The sequence below is a fragment of the Microplitis mediator genome, chromosome 1 (assembly GCF_029852145.1).
Source record: "Microplitis mediator isolate UGA2020A chromosome 1, iyMicMedi2.1, whole genome shotgun sequence".
NCBI lineage: Eukaryota > Metazoa > Arthropoda > Insecta > Hymenoptera > Braconidae > Microplitis > Microplitis mediator.
In genome coordinates this window covers 2,566,921-2,580,653 of record NC_079969.1, presented here as the reverse complement: position 1 = coordinate 2,580,653, position 13,733 = coordinate 2,566,921, and positions in this window count along the sequence as shown.

Here is a 13,733-nt window from a genome sequence, read left to right as displayed (position 1 = left end):
ATTTTTTTTGGACGCTGCTGACATCTGGGGCTCGGCGGGTAAAGTGGAGGGTGAAGTTACCGACAGAAGGCAGCTGTCACACCTTTTTTAGGATACTGAAGTTAGCTGGGGGTTGGTAATTTGGAATTGTAAAAAAAAAATTGGAAAAATTGCACCTGTTTTTTTTATTTTCTACATGGGCATATTTTTAGTTTTTTTTTTTTTGCAAATTGAATTTTTGGAAGAAAAGTCCAAAAATTGTCAACTATCTGCTAACTTTAGGGTCATGTTTTTTTTTGGAAGACTAAAATTAGCTGACGTTTAGAAATTTTTGGATTTTGGAAAAATGATGGATTATAAGAAAAAAAAAAATTGAAGAAAATGCACCTGAGTTTTTTTTATTTTCTACATGTGCATATTTTTAGTTGTTTTTTTTTTACAAATTAAATTTTTGGAAGAAAAAAACAAAAAATTGTCAACTGTCTGCAAAATTCAGGATCATGTTTTTTTTTATACTGAAATAAGCCGACGTTTAGTAATTTTTGGATTTTTTTTTGAAAAAAAATTGTAAAAAAAAAATATTTGAAAAAATGCACTTGTAGTTTTTTTTTATTTTTTACGTGGGCATTTTTTGAGTTTTTTTTTAATACAAATTAAATTTTTGGAAGAAAAGTTTAAAAATTGTCAATTGTCTGCTAACTTCAGGATCATGTTTTTTTTTTGGATACTAAAGTTAGCTGACGTTTAGTAATTTTTGGATTTTGGAAAAAAGATGATTTATAAGAAAAAAAAAAAAATTGCAAAAATTGCACCTGTAGTGTTTTTTATTTTCTACATGTGCATATTTTTAGTTTTTTTTTTTTTATAGATTTGTGGAAAAAAATGCGAAAATTGTTAATTGTCTGTTTTTATACTTTAGGATCATATTTTTTTCCAGCCGCCATTTTATGAAGTTTTTGCCGCCATTTTGGTTTGAACTTTTTCTGGAATGAAAATGGGAGTAATTAATTTTTAATGTTTTTGAAAGTTGGCGGGGGAGTAATTGGGTTTTAATTGTAAAGTAATTGCACTTACTTGCGGGTTTGTAAAAAAGTGTTCTTTGAAAGTAGACGAATACTTCGAAGAATTCGAAAATTTACGAATAGTTCGAAAATTAACTAATACTTCGAATAGTTTAAAAACTTACGAATACTTCGAAAATTTACGAATACTTCTAACAATTCGAAAATTTACGAATAAGTTGAAAATTGACGCAAAATTCGGAAATTTATGAATACTTCGAATTTTCCGAATAGTTTAGAAACTTACGAGTACTTCAAAGAATTTGAAAACTTACGAATAATTTGCAAACTGACGAGAAATTCGAAAATTAACAATTACTTCGAATAGTTTACAACCTTATGAATACTTTCAAAATTTACGAATACTTCGAATAATTCGAAATCTTACAATTAAATTGAAAATCGACTAAAAATTCAGAAATTGACGAAAACTTTGAATTCTTCAAATAATTCAATGACTTACAAATACTTCGAATAGTTCAAAAACTTACAAATACTTCGAACAATTCGAAAACTTGCGAATAAATTTAAAATCAACGAGAAATTCGAAAATTGACGAATACTTCGAATTCCCCGCCTAATTCAAAAACTTGAAATTCTTCAAAATTTCTCCAACGTTCGAATAATTCGAAATTTTAATCTCAAATAAGTTGTAATATAAATATGTTTTATCACTCCCTAAAAACCCGACTAAAAAGTTTAAGACAATAAGACTTTTGATGGTCTCGTCTAGTCCTGGTTTCAGTTCCAGCCTTTGCTTGGTATGGTCTCGTTCGTTTTATTTGAGGGCAAAGGTATAGTCTTTAAGGTTCATCTTAAAGAGCCAGTGATGGTATGAGTTGGGTTTGCTTCGAGATCCTGGATCCTTGCGTATGGAAGTTGAATAAGAAGTTGGACAAGTCCGAGTCCAAGTAAGGACAGTAACGGTTACGGCCAAGTATAAGTTGGGAAGGTAGAGGTAGAGGTAGAGCGTAAAGATGGAGATGGAGATGGAAATGGAGGTTGAGGTGGAGGTGGAGATGGAGATGGAGACGAAAGCATGGAGATGGAAGTGGAGATGGAGAAGTAATGGTATAGGTATATAAGGGAACTTTGTCGATCAGAGTTGAAGGAGACTTCCGGGTCTGCCTTCCGACTATATACACACTAAGAGTAGACTCAGTTGAGCCAAGAACCACTACAAGAACAAACATACTCTCTTGAATACTATATTACTGTATATATTTATTATATAGATGTATATAGACGACAATACGGACGTTACAGTGTACATTTTACTTTGTTAAACCAACCTAACAAAGTAACTGATCTATAACTATGCTAACAAATTTATAATTGATGTTTTATTAATTATTATTATTATTTTTTTTTATTAAATTTACTTTTTCGTAGTTCGATAACTGGGGATTTGAATTAAATATCAAAAACTTTACAAACTTTTTGTCGTACTATAGTTTTTTTTTGGTACGAAAGCTCAAAAAGATGGACGTCGAAATAGAAAAATTTGATAATTTTTTTTTGATCTGGAAATTCAAAGGAAATTACTTGAAGTTATTAAAGTTTGAATCAGTCAGAAATTTTTAATATATGAACATCATAAATTAATTTATTTAGATACTTTTTTTACGTAACTTTAAATTTCCGGGATGAATTTTAGCGACATAAACAGCAATATAGAGTATTAAAAAGGCACCTAGTTTAATTAAATAATCTAAATTGCTTTGGAATATCAATCTAATCAAATAAAATACTATAAATGGCGTACTGAACATACAGTACCACCTTATTCGCTGTAAAAACATGGATGTCATTACACTGATAAAAAAATAAATATCACACCTCTTCTCTACACAAAATTCCCCGTCGAATGAGTACCCACAAGGCCATATTCCCAACTCATGCATTTTCTCATATTTTATATACATATATATATCAACTTATCAGAACATATCGATGTGGGTACTCAAACTTCATGAAATTTCCAGCAGATTCTAGACCCACTTGAGTTGGGCCCAAAATATTTACCTTGTCCGTACAACAGGCACGTGACCTCCCCTGGCGTTCCTCTATTTCGTGGCTGATTTTAGCTCCCAGCCAAGCGGCGCAGATATGGGGCCTTAGTAAGCTCAGAGGTGTTTCATTTTGAAAATTTGCGAGCTCCAACCAGGCTCTATGGGTAATTAGTGGGAATAGCAGTATTATTTTTAGCAAAAATCGCCCAGTAACAAATTTATAATTGATGTTTTATTAATTATTTTTTTTTATTAAATTTACTTCTTCGTAGTTCGATAACTGGGGATTTAAATTAAATATCGAAAAGTTTATAAACTTTTTGTCGTACTATTGATTTTTTTTTTGGTACGAAAGCTCAAAAAGATGGAGGTCGAAATACAAAAAATTTGATAATTTTTTTTTTGATCTGGGAAATTCAAAGCAAATTACTTGAAGTTATTAAAGTTTGAATCAGTTAGAAATTTAAAATATATAAATATCATATATTAATTTATTTAGATACTTTTTTTCACGTAACTTCAAACTTCCGGATGAATGTCATAAAAATTAACATCAGTTTTTTTTCTGTCATGTGAATAATTTTTTTTAATTGACTAGAAGTAAATTTACTTTGAATTTCATGTTCAGAGAAAAAATTTTCTTTAAGCAAGAAAATTAATTTTTACCCCAAGAAATTCTTCGTATTCTGAATTAGAAACACAAATTTTTTTGGGGTAAAAAAGTTCTGACTTCCCTCGAGAAATTCTTTGCATTGTAAATTGAACATAGAAATTTTTTTGGGGTAAGAAAAAATTTCCTTGTAATGAGAAAAAATTTTCTTGGGGTATAAAAATTTTTCATTCCAAAAAATTTTTTGCATTCGAAATTGAAAATTTTCTTCGGTCGAGTAGAAATTTTCCTGAAGCGAAAAAACTTTTCACTTATCCCGAGAATTTCTTTGCATTGTAAATAAAAAATGAAAATTTTTTTTGGGGTAAGAAAAAATTTTCTTGAAACGAAAAAATTTTCACTTTTCCCATGAATTTTCTTGCATTATAAATAAAAACTGAAAATTTTCTGGGGCAAAAAAAAATTTCCTTGTAATGAGAAAAAATTTTCTTGGGGTATAAAAATTTTTCATTCCCGAGAAATTCGTTGCATTGAAAATTGAAAAAAAAATTTTCTTGGGTCGAGTAGAAATTTTCTTGAAGCGAAAAAATTTTCACTTTTCCCATAAATTTTCTTGCATTATAAATAAAAAGTAAAAATTTTCTGGGGTTAGGAAAAATTTTCTTGTAATGAGAAAAAATTTTCTTGGGTCGAGTAGAAATTTTCATTTTCCCTATGAATTTTTTTGCATTATAAATAAAAAATGAAAATTTTCTGGGGTAAAAAAAAATTTTCTTGGGTCGAGTAAAAATTTTCTTGAAGCGAAAAAATTTTCACTTTTCCCCGGAATTTTTCTTGCATTGTAAAAAGAACGAAAATTTTTTTTTTCTCAATAAAATTTTCTTTTCAATTCACCTTCCAAAAATTTCTTACACCTTCTTCTTTTTCTACTAAAAAATAATAAATTTCCCAAATTATCCGTGAAAATTAAAAAATTTTAAACACCTTAAATTTTCCTCTAAAGCCGATATTTGTTTCTCTCCCCAAAAAATTACCTCTTCCAAATTTTTTATTCCCCAATTTAACCCCTTTATTTCCTCGCCGAAAAAAACTAAGTAAAATAAATGGAAAGCATTGAAAAGCTCGAGGCATCCTCGAAAATGGGTTCATCAACTCTTATATTTTTTTCAAGTATGATAATTTTCATAATCTTTTTGTCTCCTACACGGCTATAAATCCTTTAAAAATAAAACCCGAGTTTAAGCTCAAAGCTTTTGAATTCTCGAAATATTTTCCTCAATAATTTCCCATCGGTATTTACAAAAGGTAACAGATAATCTAATACAATCACTGAGTCATCTATAAAATACATACATCCACATATATATATATATATATATATATATATATAATAATCCAATAATAATAGAAAGTAAAGTAAAGAAATATATATATAAAAAAAGGTAAATATATAATCGGAAATTGACGCGAGTATAAAATGACTGCACGCGCGAAAGCTATTACCAGTAGAATACGAGGCATCTCACGTCAGAAACTCTTGAAAGGACGAAGGGGAACATTTTATACTCGTGACCGTGCTAGAGCAACACAACACAGTTATATATGTCGGCTACAAGAGTATACACCAGGCACTAGGCGGTGGCAGTACCGGGTGGTCGTGGGTAAAGTCTCTTGAGAATCATATATATATATATATCTATATATATATGAACGGACAATATATAGCTAGGTGGGCGAGAGAAAAACGGGAGCGTTTGGGAGAGGGTAATTATCTGTTTCTCAGGTCCATTACACCTAGGGGAACTAGGGAAAAGCATTCTCTCTTTTAGTTCCTTCCTCACCCTCACCCTCATTCTAACCCACCCCCGCGAGCCCTCAAACCCTCGGTCTTTCTCTTTCTTACTCTTTATCTCTCAGCTCTCTCGGGGATGGGGCCAGTACGTGAGGGGAAATAAAAATGGATATAACGCTACGGAAATTACAAATTCTATATCTAGTGTATATATATATATATATATATATATATGTGAGCGTGTATATATTTATTATTTATTACCATTATTAACTATATGACAAACTGTCTAATAATTGTTAATATTTATATTATATGTGGGAAATTTTTTTATTTCACATTTTAACTGCAGTCTTTTTATTGGATGGACTTTATATAAGTACATATGGCATCTTTATATAGCGAGGTATGTGCAGGTGGGATGGGGTGGTATATATGTACTTTATGTACATGCTCAAGTGGGTGGACGAGACGAAAACCACCGTGGAGATTGGAAACTGTCACCAAGCCAAGCAACTATATCGTACATACTCTACGTGATTCTACATTATAATATGATGCAATAAAAATTTTTGAACTATTTTATGTATTTTTATTTATTGAATTATTTGCTTTTGATTAGATGTATTTTTTTTTTGGAGGAAGTATCTGAGTCATGTTTAATTAAATCAGTTGCTATTACTATTACTCGTAATACGAAAATTACTATCGCGTGACTCGGGGGTATATTTTATTATTTCGTTGAAATTTTTCAAAAGCTTGGTTTTTTATTTATTTTCTAGGAAATATTATTTATGTGTATATTATAGATTATTAATTGGTTTAGATTTTTTAAATGGACAGGTTAATAATTTACCGAGTTACGATTTAATTTGGGAAAATGGAATTGTTGGGTGGGAATTGATTTTTTTGGAAAATGACTTCCGTTTTTGGATTCTTGGTCGCGAGACGCGGAAAATGAGTACCAACAAGACGGTATTTCGATCAAATGGTAAATTAGTCGATATATGTCAGTATATTTTTACTTTTGGTTCATTAACTCGAAATATAATGATGTGGGTACTCATTTTACTCGGCATCGACTTCTTGTTAAGAAAAAAATGACCAGTTTAAAAAAAAATTAATTACGTACTTATTTGATTTTTGAAATATCAAAATTTTGAAAAAAAAATTATTTTGGTAAAAGTAATTTTTTTTTAAATCGACTATTATTTTTGAATTCTTGATCGCATTGCGCGTAAAATGAGTACCAACAAGCTGGTATTCTGATCAAATGGTAAATTAGTCGATATATGTCAGTATATTTTTACTTTTGGTTCATTAACTCGAAATATAATGATGTGGGTACTCATTTTACTCGGCATCGTCTTCTTGTTAAGAAAAAAATGACCATTTTAAAAAAAATTAATTACGTACATATTTGATTTTTGAAATATCAAAATTTTGAAAAAAAAAAACAATTATTTTGGTGAAAGTAATTTTTTTTTAAATCGACTATTATTTTTGAATTCTTGATCGCATTGCGCGTAAAATGAGTACCAACAAGTCACATTCTGATCAAAAGAAAATAAACTGATATATGTCAATATACTTATTTATAAAAATATATATATGTACTTTTGGTTCAGTAACTCCAAATATAATGATGTGGGTATTCATTCTACTCGCCGTCACCTTCTGATCACCAAGAAATGATCGATTTCAAAAAATTTAATAATATAATCATATTAGATATTTATAATATGAAAATATATAAAAATCATGAGCCTAGCGATGTGGGTACTCAAACTGGCGGAAATTGGCCGAGGAATCTAACGAGCATAGTAATTTAGCATTAAATTTAGTTTGTGATTACCGACTACATATATAACATTTTATTATATATAATGTATCAATGGTATATATAAAGGTTCTATTGACGTTTCAGCAATCAACTCTACAGATAAATTATGACTGTTATACAGTAGCTATACCGTCATTTAGTAGCCCTTGGGAGTTTATCGAGCTCTGACACGCAAAATCGTCCAACTAATAGTTATACTATATATGTCTATACATATATAGATATATAACTATAGATGATGCCAAGCCCATGATAGTCTATAACTGACGTATCCACTATAAAATATTAACATTAACATATTGAAAAAAAAAGGATATATATATAATAATAATAATAATAAATATGAGGTGTAATAAAAATATATATGAAAATGGATATGGTATAAAAATTATTTGAAATGTAAAATAAAAGAAAAAAGTGGGAAAATAAAGAGTGTTCATCTTATGTACACAAGATACTTTTACAATGGGGTAACATTCATGCCCTCCCCCTCTTGCCCCTTTTTCCAGCTACTGCTCCCCACCCCCCAGCCACCCGTTTGACGGTAGAATAGGTGGTTGTACCGTAAAAGACACGCCAGCAGCCAGCAGGTCTAAGAGGTTGATGCTTTTAAGAACATAAAATACGTTTACGTCCTCGTGTATTTTTCTTACCGCTAAGACTCTCTGGAGAGAGGAGAGAAGGTTGCTCGTAAACCCACCACGATCTTAAGATCGATATACACACTACACACTGGGTAGTCGACAACTTGAGCAACGCTCTCCTGTTAAAGCTCACGCTCAAAGACCTTCGAGCCTGTTTCCAAGAGATAAAACCATTTCAACCTCTCATTTAACTTTGTTGTCATTATTTTAAACATTTTTTGACATCACAATCTATATAATAAATTTTCAAATTTTATATTCTAATCCTATTTCTACTATTTATTATTTTTTTATCACCCTACGCTCGTTTTTAGTTGAAAAATCTCACGGGTTTTAGTTAAGAAATTTGGGATCACAAGATGGCGGGGTTCAAACAAAATGGCGGGAAGGTTAAAATTTGCGGGCTTTTTTCCGCTGAGAAAAATTTGAATTGCGACAAAAGCAAGTTTTTAGTCTAATTTTTTAAGGCCTTGGGAATTTATTTAAAAAATGGCGCCAACATTTGAATACAAAATTTTTCCGCGCCAAAAAATCCTTTTTTTTGTGTCTGCAACGTCTAATAATTTTTGGATTTTTTTTACTTCAATAAATTATAAAAAAAAAAATATTTGAAAAAATTGCACCTGTAGTTTTTTTAATTTTCTACATGTGCATTTTTTTAGTTTTTTTTTTTTGTAAATTTATTGGTCGAAAAAAATATCCAAAAATTTTTGACTTAAGAATAATTATTTTTTTTGAGTTCCTTCGGCTCAAAATGGGTGTGGCCTCAAGTAAACCATTTTCAAAATTTTTATCCAAAATTCCACTTGACAATTTTCCAAAATTTGACTTTTTCTTTTAATAAAAAATTCCATGTCTTTGAAAAATTTTTTTTGAATTTTTTTGGCTACTCCATTTCGGCTGATCTCCCTTTCATATATATATATATATACATATATATGTATATATACAGAAAATTTTATGTAAGGTTGGAGACTTACTCAATGATTGATAAAATGTGAGTTTTCGTAGCACAAAGTGCGGACCGGGTGGTAAAGAGAGACAGAATAAGAAGGCGTAGTATTCGTAGCTGCTTCCTGCAGAGTTAAATATTCATTACTGAGTTGTAAGCTTCTCTCCCTACTGGTGTACTGTACAGCACTGGAACACGAGCTTTCGCATTCTCGCTCTCTAGACTAGAGACTTGTTCACTTAGCTTCAACGATCCTTATATACACGAGCCTCAGAACAGAGAACAGAAACTACACAAGTACTAAAACGCGCGATCGTCTTACTTTTACTCTCTTCTCTTTTTAAAATATATATACATCTGAGCTTTACGCATTCCAACGACATTATTTTTCATTCCTTTTATTTATTATTAATTATTATCCCTTTTGCACTCATCCCTGCCCATTAAAAAATTACCCTCATTAAAAAGAAACTGATTTTTTAAAATCCAACTGATTTTACAACTCGATTTTTATTCATTTAAATTTGCCGCCAAAATTTTTTGAAATTTGAAAAATTTGAAATCGGTTTTCTTTGAAGGCCACACCCACAATTTTACGGTAACTTTGAGAATATATTTTTCATCAGACGAATTTTCGAATTTTCGGTGAAAAAAGTTGCGCCGTGTAATGAAATAAGAAAATTTGGGAAATCGAAAAATAATTAAGCGATTCTTTGAGTTTTGCTGACTGTGATTTTGGAAAAATATATATTGATGGACAGAGATCAATAGGTCATTTAGATAAAGGGTCGAATGAATGGCGAATAGATCAGAGGATTGAAATATGAAACGATCGAGGAAAATGTGAAATTTTTCAGTGTCGGAGGCAAAGATTTGACGTGATTTTAAACAGATTGAGACGCAAACATGACAAGTTATTCAGGAAAAACAAAGAAAATTTTTATTTTTTGAATCTCTCTAGAAAATTCACCGATTTGAAATTTTTCGCGGCATCGCGTATGAAAAAATATATGGTTAAAATATATAAAATTATATATGTTTGCAACAAAAAAATATATGATATATTATAAAAAATCATATAGAGATTTTGGCCGATTTTATATAAAATTATATACAGTAGTAAATATATGTACTCCATATATGTAACTTATATGTTTTTTATATTAAGCTATATATACATTTACATTTACCTTATAATATATTGTATTGATATATTTCCTTTTATATTCAAAAAATATATAATTTTTATATGAAATGAAATATATGGTAGCATATAATTTATATTATATATGGCAGCATATATTTTCTTTGTTATATTTAAGCATATATTTTATTCGGTGTATGTATATGTATATGGGTATATATATTCGTATCAAATTAACTAATTTTGAAAATTTTAACTGCAATTTAAAGAGTATATTAAAATTTATATCTAATTTAATTGGAGTTGGTCATACGAGTAAGAAACTTTTTTTTTCCATACACAATATAAATATATGTTTTTATATATCTTCAGAATATATTTTTCGTATATGATAGAAATATATATTTTTATGTATGATAAAAATATAGTTTTCGTATATGACAAGAATATATATTTTCATATATGATAAAAATATATTTTTTGTATATAATTGACATATATATTTTATATATGCTAAACATATACGGACTCGTATATGATGAATATTATATTTTTTAATATAAAAAAAATATATCAGAAAATCTAGTTAAATTGGCCACATATATTTTCTGATATTTATCATATATTTTTATGTATGATAAAAATATAGTTTTCGTATATGACAAGAATATATATTTTCATATATGATAAAAATATATTTTTTGTATATAATTGACATATATATTTTATATATGCTTAACATCTACGGACTCGTATATGATGAATATTATATTTTTTAACATGAAAAAAAATATATCAGAAAATCTAGTTAAATTGGCCACATATATTTTCTGATATTTATCATATATTTTGACCACATATGTTATTTTTATACGGGATTCGACTCGAAATTTGAAGCTTTCGAGCAGTAGTTCAAAAGTAATTCAAAAAAAATATTTGTTCAAAAATTAAATTTTTGAAATTTCAAATTTATCACTCGAATTCTGACAATAAAAATATTAATAAACAGTAAATATAAGATTAATATTGTAGCCGTTGGATAGCAAGTTATAAATTTTGATGTCCAGTCCGTAAGCTTTGTATTCAAATATTTTTTTAGCCGTAGCCGAGTTTCGAACCCTGATCCCTCGGCGTCCTATCCAAAGACCCGATGCCCCTTGTATTCAAATTCACTTACCCCAGCAATTGTACATGCAAATTTATTTCACTAAAATAACTAATTGTTTAAGTGGATTAATGTTATTTTAACTATAATACACCCGAAATATTCAACAAAAAAAATAATATTAAATAGTATGATAAAGCGCCGTCTTGAATCAAGTCGCTACTGTCGCAAACCGAGAGAATGATTTTCTTGAGACAAGAATTTGTGATTTTGAGTAAAGAATTAAATAATTTTGATCGAAATTTTATAATTCTTAATTCAAAAATAAATTCTCTTCAATGAAAATTAAAATACAAGTGAAAAATTTTTTCATTTTTGATGCAAGTCAACATTTTTTTGAATCAAGAAATTACAAAAAAAAATTTCTTGAAGCAAGAAATTTTTTTTTCGCTTCAAGAAAATTTTTGAGTTCAATTTATAGTGCAAATAAAAATTTTCTTGGAGCAGATAAAAATTTTTTTTTGTGTAAAATAATTTGAAACAAGAATTGAATTTTTGAAAAAAATTATTGATCCAAGTAAAATTTTTTTTGTGCTCAATATCATAAAAAAATTCGACAAAAGCTCGGCGTCAATATCAATATCAATATAAAATAGATATTAAATATCAATACATTTTAAAAATATATATATTCAAATAAAAGGATATAGAGATATGTACGTTTGTCAACCTTTTAACATAAATTTTTTTATTTATTTTCCCAGATAAAAAGTTCTTTGTGAAGCTAGTGTGTATGTGCGTCTAATATATCACCGATTGTTTTCGCGGGCGTTCAAGCAACAGAGATAAGACCACGAGAGGTATATGTGGAATAATCTGTGGATTATATTCACATTATTGTATTATAATAAATAATAACAATAATAATATGAAAATTTATATAAGAAACTATAGACAATATATATAATGTATGATAGATTTGACAGTTAAGTTTTATTTAATTTAATTTATTTTGTTTTCTTTTTTTTTTTCATTAATATATATAGTTTCCGAGAGATTAGGAAGCGTTGCCAAGAATTCTTAATATGAAAGTTTATGAGGAAATTCCAAAAAAATATGAGAGAACAGGGAAGAAAATAAAAGGCGGGTTCATTTATCCAATCTCCTTATAACACGTACATGATTATTCTCTCAACGTCTTTGCCATTTTATTTTATTAATTCTCTTGTTAGTCCCTTTTACTTAACTTCACATATTTATTATTATTTTTTATTTTTAATAGACTCTTTAATGGATTATTTTTTTTATATTTTAATTATAAGTAATGACAGTTTTTAATTATAAGACGGGACAAGATTTCACGGGTTTTTTGGGTTGCGGGTGACGTAAGGGCGGGTTGTTGTTCGTCCTTATGGCACACGGGACAAAAAGGGCGGGAATTTTTTTTTTCTAATTCAAATTTTGAAGTTTTTCGCCCTTAGTTTATGGGATGTTCGTTTTTATGGCACACGGGACAAAAAGGGCAGGAATCGATTTTTACAAATTCAAATTTTGAATTTTTTTGCGCCCTTAGTTTCTGGGATGTTCGTCCTTATGGCACACAGGACAGTAAGGGCTGGAATTTTTTTTTTAAATTCAAATTTTGAATTTTTTTGCGCCTTTAGTTTCTGGGATGTTCGTCCTCATGACATACGGGACAATAAGGGCGGGAATTTTTTTTTAAAGTATTAAAATTCAAATTTTGACTTTCTTCGCGCCCTTAGTTTATGGGATGTTCGTCCTTATGGCACACGGGACAAAAAAGGCGAGAGTGTTTTTTTTTCAAGTTCAAATTTTGAATTTTTTTGCGCCCATAGTTTATGGGATGTTCGCCCTTATGACACACGGGACAAAAAGGGCGGGAATTTTTGTTTTTGAAAAGTATCGAAATTCAAATTATGAATTTTTTTGAAATCATGGGTTTCCGGAACTCGGAAGGACACAACAAAAATTATGTTATTTTTTAACCTTTGAAATGAAAATTTTTTACTTAAAAAAAAAAAAATTTATTTGACTTTTTTTTTTGTTTTGAAAAATGACTCAAAATGAAAAAAAATTCATGTACGTCCTTAAAGCCGTCGTTACCTTATCCGTAAGACATAAGGGCGCGAAAAAAAAATTTTACGTTCCGTTTTTGAATTTTGATATTTTTTATATAAAAAATAAAAAAAAAATTTCTACCCTTATGTCTTTGCAACGGCATTTTCCTCTAGGAAACGCCCTTATGACACTTGTAACTAACTTTTAAAACTGTTAGTGTCTAATTACAATAAATTATTTTCCAACCCCAAAAGAAAAAAGAAAAGTACAAAATTCACAAATTTAAAAAAGTGACCTTATTAAAACGTTTTAAGGTTAAAAAATTTTTTTACAATTATTTCCACGGAAGTTATCAAAAGATTAAATTAAAGTCGCCGATCCATTATTTAATAAAACGGAACCAAGTTGAGTAATTCAAAAAAAAAAATCCGGAAATTGAATCGTTTTCACTTTCCAAATAAAAATTCAAATTTTTTTTCCTCAAAAATAAATAAATCCCTGTATTAAATTTC